The sequence below is a fragment of the Pseudophryne corroboree genome, chromosome 5 (assembly GCF_028390025.1).
Source record: "Pseudophryne corroboree isolate aPseCor3 chromosome 5, aPseCor3.hap2, whole genome shotgun sequence".
NCBI lineage: Eukaryota > Metazoa > Chordata > Amphibia > Anura > Myobatrachidae > Pseudophryne > Pseudophryne corroboree.
Genome location: NC_086448.1, coordinates 482375426 through 482391878, shown reverse-complemented (window position 1 = coordinate 482391878; position 16453 = coordinate 482375426).

The window sequence follows — 16453 nt, the reverse complement described above, 5'->3', positions numbered from 1 at the left end:
ACCTCTGCTCCTGTAGTTGTACTTAGACATACTGGTCAATATATTCAATTGTAGCTGGTATTGATTCTGAAAAGTCCATTCTGCATGTGGAACTTCTAAACATTAAGATAATAAATTTATGGTTATAAAAACTTGAGCTGTCAGAAACAAATATCAGATTTATTTATGTCAAATCAAAGAGTGAAAGGTAACTTGGAAAAAATAATTTAGTATATATGTGGAAAATGGATGTGCAGCAGGAGTAAAAGAAAAGGAGGAAAACAAGGTGGTGTTACACATATTCAATAACATACTTGTGATCAGGGCCGGTGCTAGGGTGTTAAGCACTTACCTGCAAAATATACATTTGTGCCCTTCCACACTTTACAAAAGGACAGTGCGCACCATCGGTGCATGTCGGAAAAGGATGTGGTCCCACAAGGAAGGGATATATTCACATAATAGTACCCCAATTTAAAATTATGCCACACAGTAGCACAATCTTATTTACATTTCACCGCACATACTAGTGCTGCTTATACACATTATGGAAACAAAACAAAAGACTGCAAAACAAGCGCCTGATTATCAAGTTATATAGAATAAACTAATGATATAACACATCTGAAGATAACAATTCCTGAGATGCTGCGCTTGCCGGAATACTATGTGTAGTATTGAGATAGCAACAGAAGGAAAAAGACAAACGGCTGCGCTGGATGTCAGGAATATAAATATACTGTACAGACAGCCAACGTAAAAAGTAGCAATATTTATTATAAATGAAACATTATATACCGGTAAATGATTAAGAACAATCACTAATAGTGAACTAAGGGTAACTTGTAGTAGCTCAGGATCAGTATAATAAACGTAACCTTGAAGGAAAAAGTTTCGTATTCCACTTGATAGGATAAGTAATTAATGGAGAACAGGGTGCACTGGTATTATCCCAATGGGATGTAAGTTCCTCAGTTAGAATGAATCTCAATACCTCTCCGGTGGGCTGGTCAAAGCCGAGCGTCCTCGGCGTGTGTGTCCTGCAATGCCCACATACGCTGTGCAGCGGAGGGGAGAAGACCATCTTTTTCACAACCTGGCTGTGGCGGCGTGTATGTTAAAGCCGCTGATGACGGAAGCTGTAAACGGAGGGTGCAGTAGGGATCGATGTGCCCCTTGTAGTTACACCTGAGCTGGGTGTGAGTGGCGGCGGGTCCTGACGCGTTTCGTCACGCTCCACGTGACTTTTTCAAAGGTACCCTGTTCTCCATTAATTACTTATCCTATCAAGTGGAATACGGAACTTTTTCCTTCAAGGTTACGTTTATTATACTGATCCTGAGCTACTACAAGTTACCCTTAGTTCACTATTAGTGATTGTTCTTAATCATTTACCGGTATATAATGTTTCATTTATAATAAATATTGCAACTTTTTACGTTGGCTCTCTGTACAGTATATTTATATTCCTGACATCCAGCGCAGCCGTTTGTCTTTTTCCTTATACACATTATGCCCTCAGCAGTGGCACCGCTTATACACATAATGCTCCCAATAGTGGTGCTGCTCATACACATATTGTCCCCAGTAAAGGAGCCACTTATACATAATGACTCAAGTAGTAGCACTGCTTATACACATAGTGCCCCCATTAGAGGTGCCACTAATGCACATAATGCCCCCATTAGTAGTGTGTCCCTTATACATAATGCCCCCATCAGTAGAGCCACTTATATATAATGCCTCCAGAAATAGTGAAACTTATACATAATGCCCCCAGTAGTAGTGCCACTTATACATAATGTCCACAGTAGTAGTGCTGCTTATACTGTACATAATGCCCCCAGTAGTAGTGCTGCTTATACACATAATGCCCACACACACACACATCCATACAAATACATACACAAACAGCCACAGATACACACACATACATACATACATAAACTTTATTTCTCTCACTCACTATTTCCATCCACTTACCGATCACTGGCTGGCAGGATCTGTAGCAGCCTGGTTCCATGTAGCTCTTCCTCCTCAGTCCTGTGTAATTCTGCCCCCTCAACACCATGTAGCTCCATCCCCTTTTTAGATGAATACTGCTGCTGTCACATGGGGGGAAGCTTCAAGGTGTTGTCACCGCTGCCTGTCAGTTGCAGCAGCCATCAGCAGCAGGGCAGACTGGTGCATCAGTATGGATGCAGAGCATAGAGAGTGCCTCTCCAGCCTGGTGCCTCCATGCTTTGCACCCCTTTGCGGAATGAGTAGTGCCAGGCCTGCTTGTGATTCTTCACAGGTAGCCAGGCCTTATATTTTTGAATACAAGTGTCATCAGCTTCACAACATACAACATAATGTGAAATACTGAAATAATGATATGATGTATATCACAGCATTTCTACTTTCAAAAAGCAATGAAAAAAGTGCCTTGGAGAAACACATGATTGCAAAGCACATTCCAGCAATCAGTGGTGCGAACACATACAGTAAATGCAAAAGCAAACTTATGCATTCATGTTATACAAAAAGCTCTCAGGCATGTTTTGAAGGAGCAATGTGTTGACTACAGGGCAGTACACACGGAGTGATATGTGCTGAGCGATCTGTAACATACCGCTCATCACACATCTCTCCCACCCGCACAGACACAGCTTGATGTGTGCTGAGCAAGGCGGGGTGACGGGTGGCTGCTCATTTCACCCAGTGGGTGAAATGGGGGATGTGCTAGATTGTGCCATGCAGACCAATCTAGCACAGGTAATAGCGCTGCGCAGGGCCGCACATCGCTATCGCTGTGGTGCATACACACGGAGAGATCCGTACTTAAATCTAAGCAATCTGGTCAGATTGCTTAGATTTTAAGCACGGATCTCTCCATGTGTATCCCTTTAAAGCTTTGCAATATTTACAGTGCCTATAGCAAATATTCATGCCCTGTCTTTACCTTTTGTCACTGTACACCCTGTTAATGAAAATAAATGAAATCACCCTTTTTCCAGCTTATTTTACACATTTTAACCCTCAACCTTAAAGTAAAATTTATGCAAAATCTTAACAATTATTATAATTTAATTACTAAATTGCCTGGTTTTGATAAGTGATAATACCCATACTGTATATTAACCATTAAAAATGTATACAGGTCTGGCGCTATATCTTGTTTTCAATAGAAATTACAATTGTTTCAATATCACATACTGATCTTTCCAGATATTGGAAATGTTCACAGCAAGGACCTTTAGACCTTTATGAATTAGAAGTACAACATTTATGAGTTATATTCAAGCCAACATAAAGCTGTCGAATCTGTTATTAATAGAAATTGGCACATTTTGGTAAAAGACCTAATTCTCACTACAATTCTTCCAGAAAGACCTCAGTATATACAGTATATATATATATATATATATATATATATACACAGTGAGCACCCAACATTAAAGACAGGCTGGTATCCAGCGCATTTATGAATCAACCTTCAGGGATTATCACTGAAATCAGGGGTTCCATAGATGCAGGGACTGCATTATGTGCAAGTCTTGCACATCAGTGGAAACTAAGAAAACCATTGAATTCACTGTTAATGAATGTAAATCTAAAATTAAACATTTCATTTCTTGCAATTCTAAATATTGCTTATATGAAATTAGGTGTTCTTTCAATTAAATTTATGTTGAGAAGGCCACAAGAATTCTGAAGGTATGGTGGTCAGAGTATGTCCGGAACATCAAAAAGGGACATTAGTGCCACCCATTTTCATTACATTTTAAGGATGTACACCATTCCTAGACTAAGGATATTACCCATTGTTGGGGAATAGACCTTAGAAAGGATAACTGGCAAAATTATAATAGAGATACCCAATTAGCTAAACAAGAAATTAAATGGATATATGACCTCGGTACCCTTACACCACATGGTCTCAATCATGAGTTTGAACTCAAGTGGTTTCTTAAATAACTGGATTATATATCTGTTTTGTTAATGTTTTTAATGTTTTTAATTTGTTTGGATGCATATATATATATATATATATATATATATACACTTTATATAGATCTATATTTGTTCATGCATTTTATCTATCATCATTGATTAATATATACAGTGCCAATTTAATATATTAATGGTCGTCATCACTTTCTGTTCCAATGAGCTGTTGTCAGAAATGGCTATGGTTTATGATAATGAACCCGTATTTATTTAAACGGTGGCTTGGGACAATTTCTTGTGCCTATCCAGTATAATTAGCATTAAACATTTTCCTTTTTGGATTGGGGTGTTCACTTCCGCATTCGGTTGATGGGTGGAGTTGATGTCAGCTGTATTGTGATGAATCGGAAAGTGTTACTTCCGCTACTGGTTGGCGGAAGTCATGTTAATGAATTAAAATACGTTTCTTACACTATTATTTGGTGGAAGCCCACCGAATGGAATGGGCATTGACGTCATTGCCACTGTCTACTATTTAGTTTGTATTCATGCAGAGGCTCTCAAAACCTTCATAAACACTAACCTATAGTCGAAAAATTTTGGTATAGAGAGCTTGAGATGTACCCTGTACTGGTCCGGAGGTGGTCAATTTTATCACACACTGTGGAAATCAGACGATATTCACTGTCAGGTGATATATATTTTATTGTATACCTCTTGCTATAGTGCATTTTTTGAATCATATATTTTATGTAATAAAACCATACCTAAGTATACACTAAGACAGACATTTCTTTATCCCTCATGGCTCATTAATCCCTGACAAGGAAGACTAGTAGGGTTTTAACAAAGTCCAGGAGGGAAACATTCTCCAAATGAAGAGAAGCAATAGGACATGAGGACATGCACTGAGACTGGAGGGGGGAGGTTCAGGGGAAATTTGAGGAAAAATGACTTCACAGAAAGGGTAGTCTGTCATCAAATTCTATGTTTCTATGTTTCTGTTTCATTGAAGTGAGAGGAATTCACACAAAAGATACTGCTACGTGTTTGATCCAGGCTGGTGCTGTGTGAGTATGGTATTATTAGCCCACATGAAGTGTGTTTTTAAGGTGATTTGATGCTATATATTCCCTCTTCACATGGTGGAAGTTTGGTACGGGATAAAGATACCTTTATAGGCGTGTTATACCTTTACATACTGGGAGTCTGGTACGTTTCCTGCATGGTGTTCATTATTGATTAGCACCGCTTTTATGTTCCGCCGTTCCAGAACATGCTACACTATGTGTTCTATTTTTATATATTTTTTCTCTGAGGTGGAGTGATTTGTTTGGATCGCTGAAAGATATTTACCACTCCTGTTTGGACTTCTAACTCATAAAGGACTAAGGTCTATGCTGTGGACATTTTGAATATATGGAAAGATCAGTATGTGATATTGAAACTATTGTAATTTCTATTGAAAATGAGATATAGCGCCAGACCTGTAGGTTTTTGTATATGTACCTTTGTGGATTGAATGGTCCGCTTGTACAGGTGGCTGCTTTTTTATTTTTTGCCTTGGGATAGATCCGATCTTCCTCTTTAACCATTAAAAACTTGTTCAGGAACAACCATTGACCTTCCAAATCTTAAAATAGGCTAAATGGTTGGAATTTTTTTTCTAAATTATCCCAATTGCAAAGCACAATAGAATATTTTAATACTATATAAATAACTGTTATAAATAAATACATGTGTCCTCTTGTATCTTTGCTGCATTGCATATGCAATGTACTGTATGCGACTCCCAGCATATAAGGAGCTCCCGCTGCATAGTGCTGCCATAATGTGTATGCATTGCAGCAGCAAATGCTGTAAGAATACAAGACACATCTGTAAAAAGGACTCAAGGATAAAGGTGTGGAAAAACACAGATTAGGAAAAGGATATAAAATTATTTAAAAGGTTTTTAACCTTTCTTTGAGTAGCATTTAATGCATTATTATGAACTGGAAGGTATATGGCACCACAAGAACCTTCTCTAGATCAGGCTGCCTCTCCAAACTGGAAGACAGATATTAGGCAGAAAAGTTAACAAGAAGGAAACTTTAATGGACTTACAAGTAATTATGGCTGAGATTTGTGTGTCTGTACATGTTACAGACAAAGCTGTACACAAAGCTGTCCTAAATGGCAGGGTGGCAATAAAAGAAGCTTCTTCTAAAAAGTGCAAAACTCAGTATAGTTTGTGCTTTGCCAAAAGACAATAGGAAGATTCTTATGCTATATGTTAAAAGAGTGTATAGTCAGATGAAAGCCAAACACATCACACTACCCAAAATACACCATGCCTACTGTGAAGAATGGTAGTGGCAAAATTATGCTGTGTGGGTATTTTTCTTCATCAGGGACTGGGAACTTGGTCAGGATTGAAGGAAAGATGAATGCTGAAGTAGGGCCAGCTAGTCTTTAAACCTAATACATAACCACGGTGTGAGTAATGCAGTCCGAGATCACCAGAGGTGTGGGTTGCTGGTGGATCTCAGACGTTTCTTAAAAGGACAATCATTTACAAGACATGGTTTTGCGTTGTAAGTGATCGTCCCTGTAAAAAAATGTCAGAGATCGGCCGGCAACCCACATCTCCGGCAATCTCGGACTGCATTACGTCCCACCGCCAGTATTATATAGTCTTTAATCATTTGAGCATGGAAAACCAAATTAAAGAGAACTGTATTTCTGATTGCTACTCAATACAAGGGGTCTTCTCCTAGGAGCAGAAAATTTGTTCTCCTGGAGTCTGCACTTGTTTATCATATGAACCAGATTAGTGACATACTGTATATACATCTAAATATACAGTATTACACATCAACAATTGTAATAATATTTCAGGGATTTCTGATGTTTTTTCATAAAAAGTTAACTAATAATAGGACCTTTACTACTCCATATAAGTTACAGTATATCTGAGCTGTCATACAGATATCAATGCAAAGATTGCTCTGAATGAAGAATATTTAATCTACAGTATTATCACTTGAAAATGATTAATGCAATGCAAAGGTGACAGCTTACAATAAGACAATTTGTTTAACTTGTGCTGAATTTCATTAATATGGGTAGAGACATTTCCTAATTTGTTTCTAGTGGTGATCAGGATATTTATGGATTCTTAGGTACTGTATTTAATGCTAATTTTTCCCCCTCAAAATATAGAGAGATTTAAATGTCAGTTGCATAAAGAAGAATGACTGATGTTAAAATATGGGGTTTCTGCTTTACTGGTGTTTAGTTTATAACACAATGAAGTGTTTTAAAAGCCTATTTACAGCAGGGACATGCAGTATGTTTTGGGTGTGTAACAGTAAGTATAACATTGGCCACAAATAAGCATATTGCATTACTAGTTCTTAGAATGGTAATTCCTTTAATGCTAAATTATTTCTCTGTGCTGACAGTTCAATAGCTAATAAGAAAAAAAGAGGGGAGAGTAGAAACTGTGTCTCATTTCATTAGAAATTCTAAAGAGGTTTGAAATAATGTCTGCAATATCCCGTGAAGCAAAGGGAGATGAGTATGACAGAACTGAACTAAGAAAATGACCATTGAACCCTAATGTACACAAGGAAAGTTTCATGAGCAATCATATAGTATGCTTACCAGAGGTTAGTGTCATTATCTGGTTTTGGAAATGTAATAATTCAGGCATTCAACATTTCTCACAGAAAAGAGAAACCTTAAGTTTTTATACTGGTATATTAATAAAATGTAGTCTTCCGACCGACTGTCAGTTTTCAGGTATTAGTTAATGCATAAAATGTAGATTGTTAAAAGGGGTCATTACCTAAAATCTATAGGTTATTTATTAATTACCTGCTATTTCTATAGCGCACACATATTCCGCAGTGCTTTACAGAGAGTATTTGCCCATTCACATCAGTACATGCCCAGTCTATACAACCTATATTCCTACCACATATACACCACACACATTCATGTCAGGGTTCCTTTTGTTGGGAGCTAATTAACCTAGCAGTATATTTTGGATTGTGGGTGGAAATCAGAGTACCCGGAGGAAACCGAAGCACAGGGAGAATATAAAACTCAAAAGAGGTAAGGCCATGGTCTGGATCAAACCCATGACCCCAGTGTTGTGCAACAGTAATGCTAACCATTACACCATCCATACTGCCTCCATAAATGCAATTGATAGAGCTATGAGTCTTTTTATAGAAATATATTTTTTATAGGTACGTACTGTATATCAGAATGATGTCAACATGTTTAGGTCACATGGATATCATATTAGGGGGAGATGTGAAGTGTAATTTATTTAAAAATAAAGATATCAGAAATGTCAGTAAAAGGATGGAATACAATTTATCTTTGATATTGAATAGTAGAGAATTACTGTCAGAATATACATTAGCAGTCTGTATATGTAAGCAACCTGATTATCTTGTATGTGGCTGAAATCAAATTTAGCTTTCTATCTACCTCCAATTTGTCCACTTAATACATTTATTATAGAAATGTAATGATAAGCATTGTAAACCTACTGATAGGTAATATTTAGAAAACTCAAATGTTTTTTTTTTTTATGAAATGCTTTAAGTTTATCATCCAGATTTAAAGTTAGATTGTGTATTATATATTTCTAGGCTATACATTTCTAATTGTAAATTCAGCATTGCTTCTTTAGTTGCACTGACTAAAATGATCTATAATAAATATGTTTCAGAAATTGAAATATTTTGTATACAATTGGGGAAACAATATTATCCAAAATATAAAAATGATAATACTAATATGAAAAATGGGGTCTCTTTGATGGAGCCTTTATATATACTTATACGTAAATATATTGAAGTAATGATTAAAGTGATCACACTCTGCAAAATAATCACAAAATACAAACATACTGTAGAGGTCAATATAATAATAATAATAATGATTAAATCTATTTAAAAGTGCTCAATAATAATTAGGGTGCAAACAACACAAAAGAGTATACATCCAAAAATACTCAGAAAAAATACATACAAAAAATACCAGTGATTTGTGTTGATTTGCCTTTGGTGGACCTAACATCCGGAGTAATGGTCCTACTCATCCTTTGCATCTAGGACTTCAGGGGTTTTGCTTCACCTAAACTGGCTTATGTTTCTGCCTGGAGTGTTTGTTATATGCTTTTTATCATTTCTCAAATTGTAAGTGCACATCTGTTTATATTAAATTTGGTTTTAAAAAGGAAATCTGCACTATTTTCCTGTGTTCTCTTCATAGATACATCAAAGAGGAGTTGTTTCCATGCATGAAAGGAAGGAAAAGAGAACTGATCTACTATATCTAGGAATATACCTTCAATGGATCTTTGAATGGTGATTATGCTCTAGGTGTATGTTAATCCATCACATCTGGTGTTGCCTAAGTAAATGTGTTTTTTAGGTGAGCGCCACAGTAACTCTGCAATATTTTTTGTATGAGGTCAATATCCTGTTAATCCTCAAGAGTACTAAAAAACAATGCTTGTACCAGACAGGAATTAAAAGAGAGCATGGTTGGATAACACTATGTTGGGCAATATGCTGTGCACTGACATACATAAACACAGTACAAATAGAACAACCCTACAATGATAATATTACCAGATACTGAAATTATATATCTCCCCTTGCCTGTCAAGAAGCAGTGCATCATCAGCACCCTTGTGCATACCTAGTTTGTCAGTTTTATTGCCCTGTATTGTTCAATTATATGTCATTGTGCCTTTCCTGTATCATTGATCTGCCATGGTTTGCTGTTATTGTGGGATACTGTACCATACAGAGCTGCAGAAACTTTGTGGTGCCTTAAAAATAAAGGATAATAATAATACATTAATGGATATTCATTATTGTGTAGGTCACTGAATTTTAAGAGGCAATCTAATAATTTACTTTGTTTACACATATAAAGTGGGTGGTGTAGGTATTGATACAAGCATTAGTAATTACTTATTAAATAATGTACATACATAGGATGCATGCATAAAATGAAATGAGAAGAAAATAATAAAACATACTTGTTAATCAATGTGATCAAAATAGATAAATGCAGTAAAATATATGACACAGAATTATGTAAATCATATTAAAAAGTATTTAAACAGTCAAAAACCTTATAATAGTGAAACATTATAAAGCAGATATAAATAGGTAGCTGCCCAATATGATGGAAAACTTATTACTGTATGACTGCACTATGCAAGCTACATGAAATAAATCTCCTTTTTTGTTAGAAATGAAACCACCAATTACAAGTAACTTAATCTACAGCTGCTTTTGACACTGTGGACCACCCTCTCCTTCTGCAAATACTTCACTCCCTTGGTCTGCATGGTACTGCCCTCTCCTGGCTGTCCTCCTACCTCCCTGATCATTCTATCACTGTCTCCTCTCATGACTCCACCTCCCCATATTTCCACTAACTGTAGGTGTCCTCCAAGGTTCTATTCTTTGTCCCCTCGTTTTTATCTCTATATGTCCTCTTTAGGTGAACTCATTAGCTCTTTTAACTTCCAATATCATCTCTATGTTGATGATATTCAAATATACCTTTCCTCTGACCTCTTCCTTGCTCTACTCATTTGTATCTCCAAATGTCTCTCTGCTATCTCTTCTAGGATGTCCCAGTGGTTTCTTAAACATAACATGTCTAAGACTGAGCTGATCAACTTCCCACCCTCCCACACAACCTCACCTCCCACAATTTAATTATTTATTGATGGCATTACTATTTCCTCTTACCTCCAAGTGCACTGTCTTGGAATAATCCTTGACTCCTACCTCTCCTTCAAACCACACATTCAGCACTTCTCACAAACTTGCCAGTTTCATCTCAAAAATATTTCCAGGATCAGACCCTTTCGCACCCAGGATGCTACTAAGGCCATTATCCACTCACTGGTCATTTACAGATGAAACACAGTAATCTCCTATCTGTCATCCCTGACAAATGCCTCTCTCCAAACTAATCTATTTTCCATGCTGCAGTCCGCATTATCTTCCATAACAAATGCACTATGTCCACCTCCCCTCTCCTACAAGCCCTTAACTGGCTTCCCTTCCCTTTCAGAATTCAATTCAAACTTATCACACTCACTTACAAAGCCCTCACCCACTCCTCTCCCACTGACATTTCTGGCCTTATCTCCCTTTACACTCCCACCCATCCTCTTCACTCCACTAATGCATGCCTCCTCTCCAGCTTACTGATTACTTTCTCCTACTTCTCCCTTCAATATTTCTCACATGCTGCTCCCTTTCTCTGGAATTCTCTACCTCTCCCCCTCAGATTCTACTGTAAACCTTTCTACAAAACTTCAAATGGGCTCTCAAGACCCACTTCTTCACCAAACCCAGCCTAATCTCATCCTAACCCTCTTTTCCATTGTCACTGTCTACCCTATCTGTGTCACCCCTATCTGCGTGCCCCTCCCCTTTTGAATGTAAGCTCTCATGAGCAGGGCCCTCAATCTTCATGTGCTTATCCTTCTTTTGCTTAAACCATATTTGATGATGCCAAATCCCGTGGTTTTCAGCCATCATTGTCTGCTGATGTAGCTATATTTATCTAAAATGTACTTATCCTATATTGTATTCAACTGTTAGTCACTATTTTCCCGTTTCGATGAATAATTTATGTACAATAATATTTCCTTTGTGGAGGCAATTATCAACATACAGTTAACAACATACAGATGGAATCTCCCTCATCTTTGCCATTTGTCTACCTAAACTGAGGTTTAGTCGCACCTAGGTGATAGCTTAGGTTGTCGAGTTTATGCACAGACAGGCACGTTGAGGCACGACTACATACATCTCCTCCACTGGGTGGATAATGCTCCACTAATCCAGTACTGTAGAGCAAATAGTGGTGGATTGATTTACAAGCTCTGGCAAATGGTCAGTAACAACTATAATGTTACTGTATTACTGTACACAGAGATCAATGGTCAGATGAAGAGGGTCAATAAAAAAATAGTTTATACAGACACAAACAAATGCATTAAAGCAATGGGCCATTGCCATGTTACTGTATGTGAGTGTCCAAGTCCCATAGACAAATCAATATATATAAAAATAGTGTATACATACACATCAAATGTGTTAAAGCAATACTGTAGTTCATTGACATGTTAGAGTTACAGCTATAGAACATGTTAAAACTACAGTATGGTCCATTGACATTAGGGATATACTGTATTGTACAGTATGCGCATCCGAGTCCTGTAGCCCCTGCATAATCACAAACCAATGGGAAGGGATCACTGCTTACATTTACTGATGAGCTTATGTATATGTCATGATGTGTCATAGCCAAGCAGTGAAGTTTACAGCTTCCCATGCTGAGAGACCTGGGTTTGATTCCCAAAGTGCGAGTGCATGTTTATTTTTTCCTGACACTTTATTATTATTTTTATCTATTGCGATATATCTGCTCATTCAAAAGAAGTATGCACATAGGTTTTACATAAATCAGGGCAATGCAGCAAGAGCGTCACATTCCTCATACACAGTGGCAATGAGGTCCAGTAGACAAATCAATAAATATAGTGTATAAAGATGCAACTAACTGTTTGAGCAATACTGTAGTTCATCGACTTTAGATAATCTGCTGTACTGTATGAGGTATCACTGCTAACATTTACACAAGAGCTTGTGACTCTATCAAAGCAACTGCAGTTCTTATTAGCTCTTCATTTACATACAGTACTGTGTTGTCAATTTATTGTAACCTAACTTCCCTCCCTGTCTGTGAAATGAGCAGGCTCCCAGGTGAGGGGGAAGGGGGAGGAGGGAGGTAGTGGCTGCCATTGCACACAATACTGTACAGTATAAACCAGTTCACTTGCATTAACATCCTGCATCAGGGGTGCAAGATGAACAACCCAGGATGCATGGGATGCACTCCTGAGATGCACTCCTGAGATGCACACCTGGGATGCATGCCTGGGATGCACGACTGGAATGCAGCATATCAGTTCCTGTGTACTGTAGAATAATGGCTGCCCGACGAGACAGACCATACAGTATGAGTAAGCTCAGACTTCTCGTTAACTGGTGGGACTGAGCTCTCACCAGCAACGAGGGGGAAGTGAGAGCATACTGGGAAACCAGCAGGGCAATACTCTGGAAATATAACTGGGTAAGGATGGTGCGGTCACTCCAGAGGAAATGGAGTGACCTTGTCTGGAGGACCCCCAGATGCCTGCAGGACATCAGGGACTATAAGTACAGTATATTACTGTACTTAAAGTTACTGTATTCATAGGTACTGTCTAAAACAGTTTCTGATGTAGCAGCAGGAATCCAGTCTACACAGTACCTGTAGATCTAACTAAAAAGGTCTACAGTGAATACAGTAGGTCGTACACTAATGGACGTTATTCATTAGGTTGACAGTGTCGAGATACAAATGGTAAACAGTGTGCAAAGGTAAGCACAGTCAAAATGTGCAGGGTCAAAAGGTCAAAACTTTTTGTGTGTTTTTTTGTTTCATTTTTCCAACTTTTGCAGCATTTACTATCTGTCAAAAACTATTACCATTAGTAACCTTGTTACTATTACCATTAGTAACCGAGCCCAAAGCGTGGCAAGCGTACACATTTCATCAAATTGACAATCCATGTCTCAAACTACTGTACAGTACTGTATCACCATTTTGGCGGGCGAAGCGACCCGCCGCGCCCAAAGTGTAGTGAGCAAAGCAAGCCCGCAAGGGGATGCTTTTCAACAAATTGGGGTTAAAAAGATTGTCGACCTTTTGACCCTGTCGACCCTTTGTCTATTGCCCTTTTGACTGTAAACTTTTACTGTCGACCAAATGACTGTCTATCTTTTTAATGTCTATCTTCTGTATGACAACCATAGCAGCATTACTGTTTGCCTTAAAGTACTGTAAATGACAGTCAGGTGCTGTATTGTGAGGTCACTGTGTTCTAAGGGGCATTCATGTTGCAGATTGTGTTCTGAGGGAAATCTATTAAATTGCTTTCTGTGTTCCTGCTGTTGAAATCTTTGCTGGCCTCATTTGTTCCAGCTCATTTCTACAGTTTCTTCATACAGTACTTGATTGGTAATTCTTTTATTTATATATTTAATTACATTGCCCCCATTTATTTTAACTAGGGTATTGAGATGCTGCTTCAGCATTGCCCTAATTCTTGCAAAACCTATTCCATCGCTCCTTCCATAGCTGTGAGCTTCCACGAGGTCCAGGGTCATGGGCAGGAGCCATTTTGTCAACTCGCTATGCGACCGAGTCCATTGTATCATACGGTGCATAGAGTTCGCTTATCCCTTATTGCCCCATGTACAGTGTTTTAACTAGGGTAATAAGACACTTCTTCAGCATGGCCCTGTTTCTTGCAAAACCAATGCCGTTGCTCTCTCCATAGCTGTGGGCTTCCATGAGGCTCAGGGTCATGTGCGGCAGCCATTTTGTTAACTCGCTATGTGATCGAGTCCAGTGTATCTTAATGTGAATTGAGCTCATTTATCCCTATAGCCCTGTGTACAGTGTTTTAACTTGATTATTGAGACACTCCTTCAGCATTGCCCTAATTCTTGCAAAACCAATGCCGTTGCTCAGTCCATAGCAGTGGGGTTCCACAAGGCTCAAGGTCATGGGCAGCAGTCATTTTGTCAACTTGTTATGCGATCAAGTCTGATATATCGTACTGTGCATCAAGCTCACTTATCCCCATGGCCCCTGTGTATTTTAACTAGCAAATTGAGCTGCACATTTCTAGGCCTACAGTATTTAATATACAGTATAAGCAGAATTGCTGGTAGTGACATGCTAGTAGGCTTTTGTAGTGACATGCAATGCTGGTACAGTAGATCAGTCATCTCTTATGCTGTATAGTACTGCACTTCAAAGGAGGATTATTCAACTGTTTTATACAGGACAGTAATTGCAGTCCATAATACTGATGTGCAGTGCTTAAATTGGTCCTCGAGAGGTGGTGGAACTCACCCCCCCTCCCCACGACACCCAAGTAATAAAGGTATTGCGTGCACCATATGCGCATGCCGCAAAAAGGGTCGTGGTCTCCAAAAGAAAGGGGCATGGTCACACAATAGTAATAATGCCCACAGTAGTAGCACCCCGTAATACACATAATGTCCACCATAGTAGCGCTTCTTATTCAATGTCTACAGTAGTAGTGCTCATTATGCACTGTCCACTGTACTCGTAGTGCCCACAGTGGTAGTGCCCCTTATATAAACCCCATAGTAGTGGTGCCCCTTATGCAATGCCCACAATAGTAGTGCCCTTATGTCCCTTGGAGTGATGCCCCTTATGAAGTGCCCCCTTTACAATGCCCTCATTAGTAGGGCCCCCAGTAGTAATGCCCTTAATGATAATGACCGTGTGTAGTATTGCCCCCAGTAGTAATGTTGCCTGTAGGAATGCCCCAGTCATTTAGACCCCTGTAGTTTAGCCCTAGTAGTTATGCCCCCGTGGTAATGCCCCTGCAGTTATGACCCCAGTAGTTTACCCCCCCTTTAGTTTAGCTTCCCAGTGGTAATGCCCCCAGTAGTTTAACCCTCATGTAGTTTGCCCCATGTAGTTTAGCCTCCCAGTGGTAATGCCCCCAGTAGTTTGCCTGCTTGTAGTTTAGCCACCAGTAGTAATGCCCCATGTAGTTTGCCTCCTTGTAGTTTAGCTCCTGTAGTTATGCCTCCCTTGTAGTTTAGCTCACAGTAGTAATGCCCTCAGTTGTTTGGCCCCCGTAGTTATGCTCCCAGTAGTTTAGCCCCCCTGTATTTTAGCCCCCAAGTAGTAATACCCCTGTAGTTACGCCACCAGTAGTAATGTCCTCTTGTAGTTTGCTCCAGTAGTTATCCCCTTTGTAGTTTGCCCCCTTGTAGTTTGCCCCCAGTAGCTTGCCCCCTTGTAGTTTTCTCCCTTGTAGCTTACCCCCAGTAGTGTGCCCCCTTGTAGTTGGCCCCCAATAATGATGTCCCACAGTAGTTTGCCCCCAGTAGATGCCCCCCAGTAATAATGTCCCCCACTAGTTTGCCCCCAGATGCCCCCAGTAGTAATGCCCCCAGTAATGCCCCCCAGCAGTAATGCCCCTTGCAGATGCCCACCCAGTAGTAATGTCCCCCATAGTTTGCCCCCTCGTTAGTGTTGTCCCCACAGTAGATGCGCCGCTGCACTAAGGAAGAAAACAAAAAACACAACATACTCGCCGAGCCCCTCTCCCAGACCGCTGCAGTCCTCCTCTCTTGGTGTCCACTCCTCAGCACTATGAGAGAGATGTCATGACTGACATCTCTCCCATAACGCACGCCGCACAGTGACAGCGCTTGGAGCCGGAGTTCAGTACTGAGCTCCTGCCTCCGGCTTTTGGTGTAGAGAGGGAGACAGGCACCCGCTGGTAACACAATCTCAGCTGGCCTGGTGCCCATCATCTCCCTGTGCGGTGCTGGGGACACACCAGGTTATGTGAGCCGGAGGAGGTGGAACTGCGTTCCGTCTCCAAGTGGAACTGACGGAA